Below are 18,659 nucleotides of genomic sequence, written 5' to 3'. Positions count from 1 at the left end.
AAACATCTACGAAAAATGTCAGTGTTAGTATTTGTTGATAAGCCTTTGTATATAAACAGTTTCTAACTGTAATAGTTGTTTTATTGTGTTAAACATTTAACTTGAGAGTATACCTCTTGCTTACTAGATTATGACAGGAATTTAAATTTTTAATTCGGTTAATAACTGTTTGAAATATTGAAAATAAAATTTTTATTGCTCCTGAAAGCCATTCCATAGGCAACCTGCACTTGAACGTTTGACCTGGGGTAGCCGTTTAGTAATACAGATTATTTACGTTTCTTTTTTATGTCTTCGTCTGTTACCGGCTGCCTCGTTGTCTGCATCTGACGATCCACTGGGTCGCACTTTTGATTGGTAGGAATTGGACTCGTATTCGAGGGGCAGCGCTTCAGTTCCCCGTCCATTCATCCAGATTCAGGTTTTCCGAAATTTCCTTAAGTCGTGGAAGATGAATGCCGGGATGGTTCCTTTGAAAGAGCATGGCCGATTTTCTTACCCCTTATTATCCATTCCCAGGCTGAGCTTCGTTTCTATTGGCCACATCATCGACGGCGTTGACCTTAATCTTCCTTCCTTCTTTCCTTCCTTCCTTCTCCATTGTTGTTCAGTTTCACATCAAGTTAACCCTTCGTAGCGCTACAGCCTGCACGCAATCCTTTAGAGTTCCTTTGTAGTGCTGCATTGGCTCTACTTTGAATGCTAATCATTGTTCGCGTAGTACTTGGATGATGATTCACTATGTTAAGCTGCATCACGGTTCAGAATCCCAGTTATACTGTGTTCGCCTATAACTGGCTGGGTGGGGCAATTCGAAGGGGAAGAAAACTGGATATTGCCTCCAAGAGAACTACGCGTAGTAAAGCACTGAAGTGTCCAAACAGTTTTTGGGTTTAAGACTGGCTTATATTTTATACCGGTTATGACTGGTGCTTAGTACTGTAAAAACACTTCTCCCAACTACTTGGTGTTAAATGAATGTTGTTGAAATGAAAATAATACTTAAGTTGTATGTGACATGTGACTTCACATAATTAAGCTTTACAAGGAATCTTGACTACTGCAATTTTTTTTCTTTTAATTCTCGATTCTACTGAATTGATCTTCTCGATCACCCAAATGAACAAAAGAAAAAAAAGTGATATGTAAATATACTTTTTTTGAAAACATTGTTGGAAAACATTGAAATTAATTATAAAATAAGGCAAATTTATTAAAAGATGAGCGGTTGCGATCATGACATGTTCATCTTCAGACCTTCAGTCATATTAATGGGCAGTGGCTCTACATGGAGCGGGAACCGCTGAATAGAGAAGTTGACTATAGTCATTCAGCGGTTCCTGCTCCATGCACGGCCACTGTTATTCAATATGACTGAAGGTCTGAAGATGATTATGTAATGTTTGAAAGCGGTCTCATTTTAGTAAACATGCCTTGCAATCTAGACTACTTCATAATTAATTTCAAGTACGGGTACTGTGTTTGTAAACATGATTAGCAGACTAACGTCGCCAATTTATTTTCTAAAATAACGCGTGCGTAAGATTTCTCCGATTCGCATTCAGTTCGAACACTCTCTTGCACCTGTTTACCTGTTTATCTTAGAATGCATTTAACGTCGCACATAGTTTTACGTAGAATTTATGACGTCATACCATCAGTTCACAAGCAAGAAGTTTCACAGCGAACTTTGACCTGTTGCACTTCTCAGGCGTCATATTATGCAGACTGTCTCTTCAAAAATTCTATAGCTTTTTCAATCTTTTCTACTTTCTTTCGTTAGTAAGACATATATAAGCAATATTCTTCTAATTTTAATCGTGTTATCCATTTCTTCCTACCGTTTTTTCATAACTGAGACGATGTTAGTTCTTGATTACAACTTATTCATTCTCCAAAGGCGTTGAAATGCAACTTTCTGTTTGGGAATATCTTGTCCAGTGTATCATACAGAAATTCGTTACATTCACATATAGTTGAAGCACTCTTCACTGGAATAGAACAGCCCCAGCAAATATAATTAAATAGATCCGCATAATTCAATTCCTACCAAGGTTATCCAGACATTTTCGTTGGACTGAAGGAAATCCCGGAACAGGAATTGAACTCCCACATTGCTCAGGAATCGGTTTCCCTTTTTTCGAGTTTCAACAAATTTATTATCTAGCCGAAATGAACCAAATTTGTTCGATGGGCCGATCTGGTCACTTCGATTACGAAATGACACGTATAAAAAAGTAAATTAGTGGAAAGAAACGCCGGCCAGTGTGGCCGAGCGGTTCTAGGCGCTTCAGCCCGGAACCACGGCACCGCTACGGTCGCAGGTTCGAATCCTGCCTCGGGCACGGATGTGTGTGATGTCCTTAGGTTAGTTAGGTTTAAGTAGTTCTAAGTTCTAGGGGACTGATGACCTCAGATGTTAAGTCCCATTGTGCTCAGTGCCATTTGAACCATTTTTTGGAATGAAACATAACATTTAGTTTGAATCACATCGCATAAGTTACTCTGTAACACAGACAGACGCGCGTAAGCATAATAGGATTTCTCATTTATTTACGGAAGACATTACATCAGTTGTAAAAGTAATACTTAGTTACACTTTCAGTAAAGTACTTAAAATGTTCATATTTTGGTTGGAAGGATACAGACTGTGTGAAAAGCACGCGCAGTGCAAGTACTGCTACTTAACACTGGATAAGGTCACTCACATTCCTTAAGCGGGCGGACTTTTGTGATTTCGCAGAGCTACTGAGCTGTGCGTGTCATCCAGGTCTAACCGGAATACGAAGAAGATAAGGCACAGGAAGAGGAAATAATTACTTACAGCGAAGATTTTGATTCTCAACTTAAAAACACGTATTTGCAGTAACGCAGCTGTTAACCAACCGTTCGTCATCGGAATCTGTAAATTCAGTAGTGCGTAATGCCTTCACTCGTCGACGAACAAGTGAGAGAAGGGGGCAACTTTAAATCTTTTAGAGGCACATTAATTATGTCCGGATGCCGTAAGGTATTGTCATAACTTATAAACGAAGGAGAGCGACGTTGTCGTAGGTCGGGGGTCATCAGGAAAACTGTCGAAAAACGATAATAGCCGTCATTGGAGGCTATTAGAGAATAGATATTGATGAAAATACAGTTAAATGAGAAACTGAAATTAAAATTCACAGGAAAGGGCTGCATCAAGTATACGCATCCGAAGACGATGACCGCTGTTGAACAGTTGCGGCCTTAGCAAATTTTTCGGGCATAGTCTCGAAGTGTAAGAAATGTGGTAAGCTCTTTCCATTTTTCATCGTATATCGTTGACACAAGTAGTTCATACTTTGCTTTATGCGAGGAAAGGTATGAGAATTTGGCTGAGCAATTGGCTGCTTAAAACTGAAAAATGATTTTGAAAAACATACTTCCATGTTAATGCTCTTAAGCATTCCCACCTGTCCAAAACCAATTTCATCATTCTCAACAATATCCGAGAGCAGTCAATTTGTTTCCATTTTCTTTTGTGTAGTGATATGTTCCGTGGATCATTAGTTCGATGCACCATCATGGTATAGAACAAAGAAAAATACAAGCTATTTTACAAAATACGTCTTGAAAAACGAGGAAATGTTGATTTATTCACGGATTAATATATAAATGGTAGTAAAATGTTTGGTTTTATTACAGAAAAAAGTGTCTTCAGCTACAAATCTTGGTCTGAAAATCCGGTCATCTCGAATCTATTTTCACTATGTTCAACAAAATGCGATCTCCTCATAAACGTATATCGTAATAAAAATCTGGATTATTAGTGAAGCCAAATACTCAAGTTTACGTAATAGATTTAGTTACAGAACCAGTTCTGGCTCCAGAGCGCATGAAGTGTTTATATCGAAGACTGCTCGATTTTATAATGTCTGTATAAAAAAAGAAATGTCCCGACTGACTGATCAATCATTGCACAGCCCAAATCGCTAAGGCTAGACACCCGAAATTTGGAGAGATGTCGATCTGGTACTGTAGCCATCGCTTAAGAAGGGATTTTTTGAAATTCCACCCCTAAGGGACTGAAAAGGGGATGAAATGTTTTTTTGAAAATATGTCGTTATAAAGGCTATTTGGAACCTAGAATTACGAAAATTGGTATTTTGTTTCTCGGTTATAAATAAAAAATACATGTTTCAGCATTTATGGAAATTCAACCCCTAAGAGTGTAAAGTAATGGGTGAAATTTCTTTAAAAAAATAAATCGTTACTAAATAACTACTATAGAAATTTTAAAGGTACATATGCGAAAATTGATACTGGACTTTTCGGTTGGAAAGAAAAAGTATACGTGTCTGAGTGTTTTTCGTAATTCACCCTGTATGGATGTAAAATACGGGATGAAAAGTTTTGTGAAAATATTTCCTATGAAAGCATATTTAAAGGTGGGTAGCTTAGATGGTAGAGCACTTGCCCGCGAAAGGCAAAGGTCCCGAGTTCGAGTCTCGGTCCGGCACACAGTTTTAATCTGCCAGGAAGTTTCATATCAGCGCACACTCCGCTGCAGAGTGAAAATCTCATTCTGGAAACATCCCCCAGGCTGTGGCTAAGCCATGTCTTCGCAGTATCCTTTCTTCCAGAAATGCTAGTTCTGCAAGGTTCGCAGGAGAGCTTCTGTGAGGTTTGGAAAGTAGGAGACGAGGTACTGGCAGAAGTAAAGCCGCGGGGACGGCGCGTGAGTCGTGCTTGGGTAGCTCAGATGGTGGAGCACTTGCCCGCGAAAGGCAAAGGTCCCGAATTCGAGTCTCGGTCCGGCACACAGTTGTAATCTGCCAGGAAGTTTAAAATCTATGAAAGTTTGTATTTTGCAGCTTGGTTAGAAAACAAATACGTGTTTCAGTGTTTTAGGAAATTCAACCCCTACAGGGGTGAAATAGGGGATGAAAGTTTTAATGACAATGTTTCGTTATGTTAAAAAAATTTTGAAGCTAAATCTATTTAAAAAATGGCATTTCACTTTTCGTTAGGAACAGGGGATGAATGTGTCTATGGAAATAACACCAGAAGAAGTAGGATTACCAAAGACCTCCGACTCCAGTTACGAGATCGGTTTTTGGTCAGAAGCATATTCAGAAAAGACCATACTTCTGTGGCCTTAATGAGAGTGAAAAGTCTAGAAAGTGTTGCAATTTGTGAACTAAGCCAGCAATTTAACTATGACAATTCGGCTTTGCCACAGTTCTATAGAAAAAGAAACGGATCTTTAATATATTAATTTTTCAGTAGGCCTAATATATATGTATAAAATTATTTTTGTTGTAATTATTAAGCAAACCAATCATTACTCATGACATCTTACATACCATGTTTAAATGCGATTGCATTCATAGGTAAATTACTTTGAGATGGCCATGTACACTGCTTCTACGTCGTTGATTTGCACATGAGCAATGTATATAAGAACATACAAATTCAATTAAAATTTAAAAAAAAAGGTGCAAATCTTATACGAAGAATTGCTTTATTAAATTTTAATACTCTGTCCACAATATGCGCATTTACACATGAGCAATGGGCGTAACAAAATACAAATTCGATAAAAAAAACTGTGCAGACCATACAGTGTGCCGGCCGCGGTGGTCTAGCGGTTCTAGGCGCTCAGTCCGGAACCGCGCGACTGTTACGGTCGCAGGTTCGAATCCTGCCTCGGGCATGGATGTGTGTGATGTCCTTAGGTTAGATAGGTTTAAGTAGTCCTAAGTTCTAGGGGACTGATGACCACAGATGTTAAGTCCCATAGTGATCAGAGCCATTTGAACCATTTGAACCATACAGTGTAGGCTAACGAAGCAGCGAGCCCTAGGCTAGTAAAATGTGTAACTTCGAATGATACCAGTCGTTATCATTTGCTGCTAAATGGTCTAACTTTTACTCCAGCTATCAACGAATTATGTAGCAAAATTGTGCTTCGCCTGCCTGCAGCTTAAGGGATTGCTTCTGCAGTATGATGATCAGCCAGTCATCTTTGTTCTGAGGAGAACTGTGATTTGCGCCATACATCTCCTTCATCTTAACTTGTGAGATTTTTCCACTGTTTTTCAGAGACATCGATAACTCTCCATCTTATTGTATAAAGATTTATGTATGTTTGAGTGATCTTAACAACTATTTTGCAGTAACCGGGATATGTGCTACATGTGGGGCCAGAATACTGCTGTATCACCTCTGTTTAGGGGCAAACACCGAAAAACTAGTAGACTTCGAAATCATAGCTAGTATATTGCAAGAACGTTCCCTTTCATAAATGTTCGCTACAAATGCTGCTTGTGCACACTATACAAATAATGATGACGAGGCCCCATACTCCGAGGAGCTTAGGGGACGATGCGGGAGACACACACCGCTGTACTAGGCAAAGACATAGCGGAGGTGGTTTGCCATTTCCTTCCTCCGACCATTACGGTGATTAATGATGATGATGAAGACGATACAACAACATCCAGTCATCTCGAGGCACGAAAATTCCCTGACAACCCCCCCCCCCCCTTTTCCCGAGAATCGAGCCCGTGACCCCGTGCGCTACCGCAAGACCACGAGCTACGGACTGTACAAATAAAGTGCATGGTTAATGCTTTTGCGAAAAGAAAGAAGGAAGACGAATTCATTAGATACGTGGTACAAGCCCGGATTTGATAGGTATGCTGAAAGAAATCAGCTTTGTGGTTTCCAAAGTTACCGCCCTGGCATTTAACTTACACAGGGAATTTAAATATGAGTGGAGCTGTGGTCACCTCGCTACCATTCGGCGGCGCCTCAAATGCTATTACTGAAAAATATTTTCAGTATTTTTGCTGTACGGATCATTTAATTTTACTTAACGCATTAAAGGAACGTGTCGAGCTTCACAGTGTGACGCTGTTGACTTTCGCAGCTTGAAGAAGGGCTGACCTACATTTATCACATTTGCGTATTTAAAGAAAGCTTTTCGCATTGTTAACTGCACACTCTATGAAATTCTGAGATAGCAGGGGATACAATGGATCGAAAGTTTATCTACGATTTGTACATTAGGAATCAGATTGCAGCTATAACATTCGACGAACCTGAAACGGTTGCAGTAGTTGAGAAGAGACTAAGACAGGGTTGTAGCCTATTTCCGATGTTATTGAATCTATACGTTGAGGGAGCTGTGAAGGTAATCAAAGGATCATTTGGAAAGAGAAAGTTCAGAGACAAGAAATAGAGACTGAAGGAAGGAAGGAAAATTTGGTTTAATGTCCCGTCGGTATCGAGGTCATTAGAGACAGAGCACAAGCTCGGATGGTTTCAAGGATGGGGAAGGAAATCGGCCGTCGTCCCGGCATTTGCCTGGAGCGATTTAGGGAGATCACGGAAAACGTAATTCTCGATGGCCGGACGCTGATGATATTGTAATTCTGTCAGAGACGGTAAAGGACTTTGGAGAACAGTTGAACAGGATGGATAGTATATTCAAAAGAGATTATAAGATGAACACCAACAACATTAAAAACAAGGGTAACAGAATGAAAAAAATGTAAAGTCTGTAGCGCAAACCCCATTACCGGACAACACCGTGATTGCAGGTAGTGTGCAGCCCTTATATTGGCAGCGGGCTGAGTGGACCTGGGCCTGTCCTGGAGGGACTGGAACGACGGAAAATCCCCCCCCCTCTCTCACCCCCCAATCCACGAATGAACTCGGGACATCCACTGCCGGAGTCTCGTGCTTCCCCTGCCACCGTAATACGCTCTAAAAAAACGCACGACGAAGGAATTACCCGAATGGGACAGAAATCGGCAGATATAATGCAGATGTACACATTTTCAGAAAAACTGTATGATGTATTCAAGACAAACAGCTTCACAACTTGAGCAAATCAATCACGCGTTGGTTCACCTCTTGCCATTATTTAAGCAGTTATTCAGCTTGTCACTGGTTGATATATTTGATGGATGTCCAATTGGCGCGTTAGCTTGTCAAAATCCAGAGCTGGTTGGAGGACCCTGACCATAATGCTCTAAATGATCCCAAATGGGACCTTGCTGGTCAGCTTAGGGTTTGATAAGTATGAAGATAAACAGTAGAAAAAATCTCGCCGATTGCGACGAGGAATTATCCCCTGAAATATAAGCCTAGGATGGCTTGCCATTAAGGACAACAAAAATGATGCGTAGAATATCGTTGACGTAGCGCTGTGGTGTAAGGGTGCTGCAGATGAAAACCAACGGCGTCCTGCTTTGAAATCAAATGGCACCCTAGACCATCACTCCCATCTGTCCGGCAGCAGCATGGTGAGTGACAGGCTGGTACCCCGCCCCCGCCTGGGCTGTCTCCAGACAAGTCTCTGCTGGTCTAGTGAGCTTGCTGAAGAAAGGTGAGCGCAGTTTAACGTTCCACTTATTTACTGATACAAAGATACATCATCATCAACCACTTGATAACCATTGGTGAATGAAGGCCTCCTATACACTTTACATGCTGTATGGGCTTCAGTTATAGCCCATCCATGTTGCTCTTGCATGTTTACTTTGTATTGAGTTGTCATCGTCTTTTTTGTAGCTTGGAATGTAGCAAAGAACTTCGTTGTTCCATCTGCTCACCATTTGCCTGGCTACATGTCCCATCGACACACATCAAAAAGAGTTTTGCAACACCCCGGTTCCCAGAACTCCTGAAGACAGACATTGACTGTGGATATTGTATCACAGACACAGTCCCTTTGAGTGTTCCGAGACGTCACTAAACCCGGCCAAAGATGTAAACAACCATACATAAGCAACGCCTATTAGACGGAGGGTGTCCGACAACCGATCAGTTCCAGTCATTCCACCAGGAAGGAGGTACACGGCTCGTGTTGTCGGTATTTCAACCATGCCCAGACGGTCAATACCGAGATTCGATAGCGTCCGCATTGTTACTTTATGCCAGGAAGGGCTCTCAACAAAGGAAGTGTACAGGCGTCTCGGAGTGAACCAAAGTGATATTTTTCGGACATGGAGGAGATACAGAGAGACAGGAACTGTCGATGACATGCCTCGCTCAGGCCGCCAGAGGGCTACCACTGCAATGGATGACCGCTGCCTACGGATTATGGCTCGGAGGAACCCTGACAGCAACGCCACCATGTTGAATAATGCTTTTCGTGCAGCCACAGGACGTCGTGTTACGACTCAAACTGTGCGTAGTAGGCTTCATGATGCGCAACTTCACTCCCGACATCCATGGCGAGGTCCACCTTTGCAACCACGACACTATGCAGCGCGATGCAGATGGGCCCAACAACATACCGAATGGACCGCTCAGGATTGACATCACGTTCTCTTCACCGATGAGCGTCGCATGTGCCTTCAACCAGAAAATCGTCGGAGACATGTTTGGAGGCAAGCCGGTGAGGCTGAACGCCTTAGACACACTGTCCAGGGAGTGCAGCAAGGTGGAGGTTCCCTACTGTTTTGCGGTGGCATTATGTGGGGCGGACGTGCTCCGCTGGTGGTCATGGAAGGCGCTATAATGGCTGTACGATACGTGAGTGCCATCCTCCGACCGATAGTGCAACCATATACGCAGCATATTGGCGAGGCATTCGTCATGGACGACAATTCGCGCCCGCATCGTGCACATTTTGTGAATGACTTGCTTCAGGATGACGACATCACCCGACTAGAGTGGCCAGCATGTTTCCAGATATAAACGCTATCGAAGATGCCTGGGACAGATTGAAAAGGTCTGTTTAAGGACGACGTGACCCACCAACCACTCTGAGGATATACGCCGAATCGCCGTTGAAGAGTGGGACAATCTGGACCAACAGTGCCTTGACGAACTTGTGGATAGTTTCGTACGACGAATACAGGCGTGCTTCACTGCAAGAGGATGTGCTACTGGGTATTAGAGGTATCGGTGTGTACAGCAATCTGGACCACCACATCATGCTGTTTGCTGTTTTGTGGTACAACATGCAAAGTGTGGTTTTCGTGAGCAATATAAATGGCGAAAATGATGTTTATGTTTATATTTTCTGTACAGGTTCCGGTACTCTCGAAACCGAGGTGACGCAAAACTTTTTTTAATGTGTGTGCTTTAACAACAACATTATTATAACTTACCAGTAAAGTACTTGGGCTCGAACAAACAGATCTGTATGAACGTTTGGTTACAGGACCATTATGTACCTCTGAATGTGCTGGTGGGTGTGGTTTTTCTGCAAAACTCTGCAGCCATGCTCTATATATCACTGTAGATGTAATTGTAGACGCCATACGCAATGCAGCAATCTTAACTATAAATGTAAACGCGGAATGTCAATAAAATGCTCCGAGCACTACGAATGACTGCAAAACGCACAGTGAAGAAATGCAAGTTGATCGCATGGTTTATTTGCACATTCTATAATATCAGTGTTGAACGCCACGTCACTGAAGCTTTTGAAGTTGTTCACTGGTTCACCAATATCGTAGCCAGCGTTCTGCCACGCGTAACGAAGCATTGGTCTGTATACTCCCATAGGTAACTGATTGTAAATGACAGAATGCATATTCATGATAAAGAATCTGTCGTGCAATTTCGGCTGCATATTACTGGAACGTAGTTTACTGAAGTCTGTTATTCTCTTGGCATATATTTTATATTGCCTGAAGAAATACACATCCAGAGGTTGTGCATATTTTGTAGTTTTAGGCGGAATGATTTTTAAATCTACATGTTTTCCGCTAGATGCTTCCACTAGTACTCGTTCATCCTTATGTCCAGACCAGGAGATACAAAATACTAATGACTTTCTCGACAAATGTGGATTCAAAACTGACAGAAAAACCGTCTTCAGATGTTGTTTCGTCATCTTCCCACTCACACTTGCATCGACGACGACATTTGAAGGGCACCGCGTTTCTGTTTCCCTTGACACGTGGGGTCCAAACTTTCCACTGGATTCTTGGAAGCAAATATAGAGTTTGTCTGCCAATCGTTCGTCCTTTGATATAGCAACATCGATTGTGAGACTATGTGTTGCACAGTTAATCGATTGCAACACAGTGTTTCTCTCCCCTTTCATGGATAGTGTTCTGTCACAAGAAAGTTGATAGTTGAACTGACTCTGATCACAGTTCCATATAGAACTAATATCTACATCTACATCTACATCCATACTTCGCAAGCCACCTGACGGTGTGTGGCGGAGGGTACCTTGAGTACCTCTAACGGTTCTCCCTTCTACTCCAGTCTCGTATTGTTCGTGGAAAGAAGGGTTGTCGGTATGCCTCTGTGTGGGCTCTAATCTGATTTTATCCTCATGGTCTCTTCGCGAGATATACGTAGGAGGGTGTAATATACTGCTTGACTCCTCGGTGAAGGTATGTTCTCGAAACTTCAACAAAAGCCAGTACCGAGCTACTGAGCGTCTCTCCTGCAGAGTCTTCCACTGGAGTTTATCTATCATCTCCGTAACGCTTTCGCGATTACTAAAAGATCCTGTAACGAAGCGCGCTGCTCTCCGTTGGATCTTCTCTATCTCTTCTATCAACCCTATCTGGTACGGATCCCACACTGCTGATCAGTATTCAAGCAGTGGGCGAAAAAGCGCAATGTAACCTACTTCCTTTGGTTTCGGATTGTTTTTTCTTAGGATTCTTCCAATGAATCTCAGTCTGGCATCTGCTTTACCGACGATCAACTTTATATGATCATTCCATTTTAAATCACTCCTAATGCGTACTCCCAGATAATTTATGGTATTAACTGCTTCCAGTTGCTGACCTGCTATTTTGTAGCTAAATGATAAGGGATCTATCTTTCTATGTATTCGCAGCACATTACACTTGTCTACATTGAGATTCAATTGCCATTCCCTGCACCATGCGTCAATTCGCTGCAGATCCTCCTGCATTTCAGTACAATTTTCCATTGTTACAACCTCTCGATGTACCACAGCATCATCCGCAAAAAGCCTCAGTGAACTCTCGTGATATGCTCATTGACGTCAGCAACAAACGTTTGAGCTCTTACAATCAGCTCTTCTTCGTCATCCTTATCTTTTCGTGCTTGGAGCATAGTGATACGGCGTGATGTTATCCTAAACTCCTTTTTCAAATTAGTAATAAATCCTAGTGAAGCTGTAAAGTTTGTACACCCGAGATTTCTGGCTAAGTCCAATGCCCAATGTTGTAAATGCCAATAATGAACGGCGGAACCACATTCTCGCGCTTCATCGAATTTCGCCATTACACGCTCCTTGATGGTCTTGAACAGCATTTTACGATTTCCTTTGAAAACTGTGTTGTGACTTGGCAAGACAGCCAAGCCACTATGACCGGTAGCCGAATGGCACGCGTTTAAGCTCACGCAGGCGGGCGTGAGGTCTGGAACAGGACAATGTAATTAATATAGCCAATAAGGTACGTTGCTGCTGGAATACTTAACTTTAATCCATAATTGGTGTACATCGGTCGGACGGTACAGGCATCACAAGATAAACAGAAAATGATAATGGAGCCTTGCTAGGTCGTAGCAAATGACGTAGCTGAAGGCTATGCTAACTATCGTCTCGGCAAATGAGAGCGTAATTTGTCAGTGAACCATCTCTAGTAAAGTCGGCTGTACAACTGGGGTGAGTGCTAGGAAGTCTCTCTAGACCTGCCGTGTGGCGGCGCTCGGTCTGCAATCACTGACAGTGGCGACACGCGGGTCCGACGTATATTAGCGGACCGCGGCCGATTTAAAGGCTACCACCTAGGAAGTGTGGTGTCTGGCGCTGACACCACAAACTGTATTTCCTTCTCTTTTCTTTGCCACGTAATCCAGTATGTTTTTAATATTGCTTTTAGACTTCAGTTTAGGGTATCTTTTCAGACGCTTGTCGTATGTGTCGAAACCTCTTACGTAATAATCATCGTACATGTTCTCCAGTGTGTTGTCATCAAACGCCGTGATGATACTTGCAACTTTTAACTTCTTCTTGGGAGACGGTTGGTATTCACTGTCACTGCTTCCATCGCCTCTTCCCGCACTTGACGTAGCACTACCGTTTGCAATGAGTTGTTCGTCATTATCATCCCTACCATCATCATTATGTGTTAGTGCTACAACAGTATCTGTTTCTAACTTATGCTCATATTTCTGCACTATAATAGATACCAGCAACACGCGAATGATTCGTCTTCTACACCAATACCATCTTCACGAAGAAGGGTTCTTCGTAACTTGATCTCAACCAATCGCAATACATTAGCAGGATTGATTACCAATCGCCGAGCCATCTGACGCTTCAATACTCAAATAATGTCACAAAGCGCAACTTCAGAGGCACACTGCACCGTCCCTACTGGTCCCGACTGGCGTACCGGCAGTTCAGTGTGCAATGCGTCATGGCACACGCAGAGGCCTCTAACGGACGACAGCAGAGTTTTGCAGATGCGGGAGTATCACTAGTGCAATAAGAGACCTTTACATTATTTCTCACACGATTTTGGTGTGTTTGTGTTTGTTCGAGCCCAAGTACTTTCATGGTTAGAATGCCTTGATCTGAAGTTTGCTTACCTGTGCTTTGGTGCATTGTTTCGTAAGTATTTAGTCAGTGTCGACATGCTGAGTGCCGCATCTGATAAGGTGCCTGCTGCCACGCCAGGATGGAGGCGACCAAAGGCCTTGCAGAGGCGGGCAGCAGCAGCAGCAGCAGCAGCGAGCTGGAGCTGCTCCAGTGGCTGCTGCACTGGTCGGGCACGATGCGGCACCCACGGGCCGGCCCCTGGGCGAGTCGCGCCTTCTACCTGCTGAACGCGGCCGCGTCGGCGGCCATAGTGCTCTTCCTCTGCTCGCAGGGGGTCGCCATCTGGAGGGAGGGCACGCGCGACCTGGACCGCTTCACGCTCATGCTCTCCACCTTCAACACCATCGCCACGTGGCTCTTCCGTCTCGGCCACATAGCCGTCCACGAGCACCAATTCCACTACCTCTCTCTGCAAGTATGTATCCAGTTTCACTGGAAAGGCAATGCACATATGACAAGAGTGTCCGCATCCGCACGTGCCTTATCCGCAAGTTGACAGTGAAGAGATTTTTAAACACTGCCTTTTCGCCAGAGCTCGATTTTTACTGCAGAGTTGTTTGCCCTTTATCAGGCCGCCCTGTATATCCAGCGACACGGAATCTCTGAATCCATCACATGTTATGTTATGTTATGTGTGGTGTGCGTACTGTAAGACCTTCGGTACACACACCATCAGATTATTTGACTTGTCGCTCTAACGAAGTAGGCGAGTGTCAGCAATATGTCTCGTGGTCTTATCGTGGCGTGTTCTGCCGTTAGGTCAGACGATAGAAATGCCACTTGAACACTTAGAGTAGCAGATTGACGGTGACCAACTTTAAACAGAACTTGATTCATTTTCACACACATTTATTAAAATAATAAAAATCATAGACATTACGTAACTTGATTATGAATGCTGTTTACAATTGACAATCTGAAGTTCCTTCGGTCATATGTTAATCTTATTCTCACATATCTCTGATACTTGACAAAGTGTCTATACATTTATCTTCGTGGCTATGCACAGGAATATGGTAACCTTATTAGGCGCAGACTGAAACTTGACTATAGACTGGTACAGACAAATGTAGAACTCGTACAGACTGGTACAGACTAATGCAGACTGGTACAGACTGGTGCAGACAAATGCAGACTGACTAATCAGAGGTCTGTACACTCGTTATAATACCTCGCGCGTTCATGTATCACTGCGCGAGTGTGATCCACGAGTAGAAAAGGTTCTATGTAAGCAGCAATCTCATTGGCTGCGTTACATTATAATACGCGGATCGGCGGAAGCAGAATTTGGTCTGGCTCTAAGGCAGCGCCATCTTGTAGTGCGGAGACGGACGAGCGCTGCACCTGCGCTGTTGTGCTTAGCGGGGCGCGCTCTAGTGGGAAAGTTGAGTACACGGAACTATGTACACATTATGTTAACCGGGGACCTAGAAACGACAGAGAGGCTCCGTCCCAGCCACATTGGTCCACAACCCCACGACGACTACCGCAGTCCACCCCTCCGCGGCCCCACACCGAACCCAGGGTTATTGTGCAGTTCGGGCCCCGGTGGACCCCCCAGGGAACGTCTCACACCAGACGAGTTTAACCCCTATGTTTGTTTGGTAGAGTAATGGTGGTGCACGCGTACGTGGAGAACTTGTTTGCGCAGCAATCGCTGACATAGTGTAGCTGAGGCGGAATAAGGGGAACCAGCCCGCATTTGCCGAGGCAGATGGAAAACCACCTAAAAACCATCCACAGACTAGCCGGCTCACTGGACCTCGACACAAATCCGCCGGGCGCATTCGTGCCAGGGACCGGCGTTCCTTCCCGCCCGGAAAGCCGTGCGTTAGACAGCACGGCCAACCGGGAGGGCAATCACATGCTATATGTCCCTCAGTATTCTCCAGAGCCTCTGCGCAACGTAGGATGGTGGTTTGATAAGTCTGCTAAAAAAGCAAGAAAAATTGTTTGTTTCGTAAACAACTTACCTTACTTCTGAACTTAGTCTCCTTCCTTTGAGGGCTATACACTTGTTCCAGTGATCCTTCAGCTTTTTCATCTCATCAGAAAAGTAGTCTGCACAAACTCTGAAAAATACTCATTGACTGCAACTATAACTTCCTCATCTGATGAAAATATCTTCCCAGCAAGCAAAAGTTTCAAGTTAGCGAACAGGAAGAAGTCACTAGTGGTTAAGTGTGCTAAATAGTGAGGATGAGGAACCAATTCAAAACCCGTTTCGTGCACTTTCTCTACGGTTACCACTGCTGTGTTAGATGGCCATTATCTTGGTGAAAGAGTACTTTTATACGTGCCAACCTTCTCCTTTTTTCAGCCAATGCAAGTTTCAAACAGTGAAACATAATAGGATCCACTTATGATTTTGCCCTTTTACTAGTATTCTATGAAGATAATTCCTTGGGAATAAAAAAAAAAAAAAAAACAGTGGCCATTCCATCACCTCATAAGCTGACAAAAGTGTTCTTTGGCTTCTCGGATGCACTTTCTCCAGCATTTGCCCATAGTTTTGACTGTCATTTTGACTCTGTTGGGTAGTGATGGGTGGTTTGATTAACAGTCACAAATCGACGCAAAAAGTCTTATAGACTGCGATTAACCATCGCCTGACATCGTGTATCGTAATGTTGTGCCGAATGCGCTTTTGGTCGACTGTGAGCAATCGCGATGCCCGTCTCGCACACAGCTTCTTCATAGCCAGTTCTCCGTGCAGGATAGTATGAACTCCCTCAGTTGAGATGCCTACAGTCTCAACAGACTCACGAATTTTTATTCAGCAGTCTTGCATTATCATATCACGCATTTTGTCAACCGTTTCCTTTGTGGTGACCTCAACTGGATGGTTCGAGCGCTCTTGGTGTTCGGTGCCCGTCCGATCATGTTTGAATTCATTAATTCAAAAGTAAATGGCGTTCAATGGTAGTTCACAGATCGCGTGAACTTAAATTCTTTTTTGATCTGAGCGGCATTCCAATCCTTCAAATGAAAATATTTTCGACATTGCACGAGTCACAGATGTGTGCGGCCAGCCAGAACGTGGGAGATCAGATAGCGTTACCGGATCCCGGTGCTGTGATGATAGACGCCACTCTCACCGACTCAGCGTACTTTCATTCACTGCAAAGTCTTCTCAAGCATTCTGCAAGCGCCTGGTTTTCCAGCATAAGAAGGAACGCACCTCCATTACGTACGCCATTTACAAGGCCACGTATAGCGCCATCACCTATGTGATGTGATACTTCATGAAACGATAGAGGCTGAGCCGGGAATATTCCACGATGTTCCACAACAAATTCAGTAGTTTTCAACCGAAACTGGCCAAGAAAAAAAAAGTCTTACATTTATTGAACGCTCCTCGTAATAGTGGATCTAAATAACAGTAATTATTCTTGTTGCTCGCATGTAACGCAGGAAATCTAAAAGCATTATACTCATACTGTCCATTATCTTTTCACCACAAATTAATTATGATAGTGGATATCCACATATACACTAGTGATCAGTGCCATTAGGGCATTGGTTTGTCCGCAGAGCAGTTATTACTGCTTTGCTGTAAATCCGTCAATACCCGCATCCATGCAGACCTCTATTCCTGACACAATCACACAATTCTGGATCAGGCACCATCTTGCTCTGCTACACTATTTCGTCGTGTTCCGTACCCGCATCCGATGGCGCATAAGGGATGAAGATGACACGGCCGTCGGATGGTACCGTTGGACCTTCAAAGCCTGTTCGGAAGGTTTTTTTCCATCTTTTTGTCACACTGTCCACCGTCTCTGCCTATCTTGTACTGATCTTTTTATCACTGATTTACTCAACATAATGTGATACGATTTTTTGATGTCAGGTGGAGATAGAAGGACGCAAGCTCCTCGTCGGACAATGATTCCCCAAGCGAGACATCCCAAGTCATTGCCCATTGTGTCCGAGATTTCCCCGTATCCCCTGGTCAAAATAGAGTATTGAATATGATAGTATTTGTACATGAAAATATGTATCCAGTGAATCTGCAAGTGCATAATCGTACCATGCACACATCTTGCGGAGCATATCAGGAGCTACGCTTCAAAAATCTTTCTCAGTATTTTTCCGCAATTCATCACGAGTCTGGATGGTGGTTGATTATTCCCCATAATGAGTTGACTAGCGTGGTGGGCATTTCAGTGAGGCTGCAGCGGTTTCGCAATTATTCATCAAGGAACTGATGCACTTAAATAATATGCTAGAGCTCCATCCTGCTGTAAACGCACATGAGTCATGATTCCCTTGTCCTGGTGTACTAACCACATTTGTCCAAATAAGAATTTCCATTCACATGCTCAAAAAAAGTGGTCCGAATAGGTATCATGACATTAAAACATAATGGTGAATTTCCTTCGAACAGAAACCCACATTCCTCTTGTGTGAATGTGTGTTATGTTGATAAGCTTTTTTCACATCGAATGCCACAGTCACCATTTTATAAAAGAGAAATTCATTATCACACGTTGACTGTTATACAGTCATTGTCATTTATATCACAGGATCAGCTAACTTTGGCCATAATGTTATTTTAAATAGTTGACGACTAAGGAACGTTGTTTTCATTCGAGTCCAGTACGACTGCAGATATACACTGCCTGACAAAACCAGTGAAGCACCCGGAAGGCGTGGTCGGAGATCAGTGTAACTTCGTACGATTACACACCGTCGGCGGGCATCTAAATGAATTACAGATGCAGTACTTGTGACAATGAAACGAGCAGCGAAGTGCATTAGTGTTTGTCATGATTTGTGTTGCCGGCCGTTGTGCCCGAGCGGTTCTAAGCGCTTCAGTCCGGAACCGCGCTGCTGCTACGGTCGCAGGTTGGAATCCTGCCTCGGGCATGGGTGTGTGTGATGTGCTTAGGTTCGTCAGGTTTAAGTAGTTCTAAGTCTAGGGGACTGATAACCTCAGATGTTAAGTTCAAAAAAATGTGTGTGAAATCTTATGGGACTTAACCGCTAAGGTCATCAATCCCTAAGCGTACACAATACTTAACCTAAATTGTCCTAAGGACAAACACACACACCCATGCCCGAGGGAGGACTCGAACCTCCGCCACGATCAGCCGCACAGTCAAAAAATGGCTCAAATGGCTCTGAG

Source organism: Schistocerca cancellata, chromosome 7, assembly GCF_023864275.1.
Source record: "Schistocerca cancellata isolate TAMUIC-IGC-003103 chromosome 7, iqSchCanc2.1, whole genome shotgun sequence".
NCBI classification, from domain to species: Eukaryota; Metazoa; Arthropoda; class Insecta; order Orthoptera; family Acrididae; genus Schistocerca; species Schistocerca cancellata.
Note: the sequence above shows the minus strand (reverse complement) of the source record.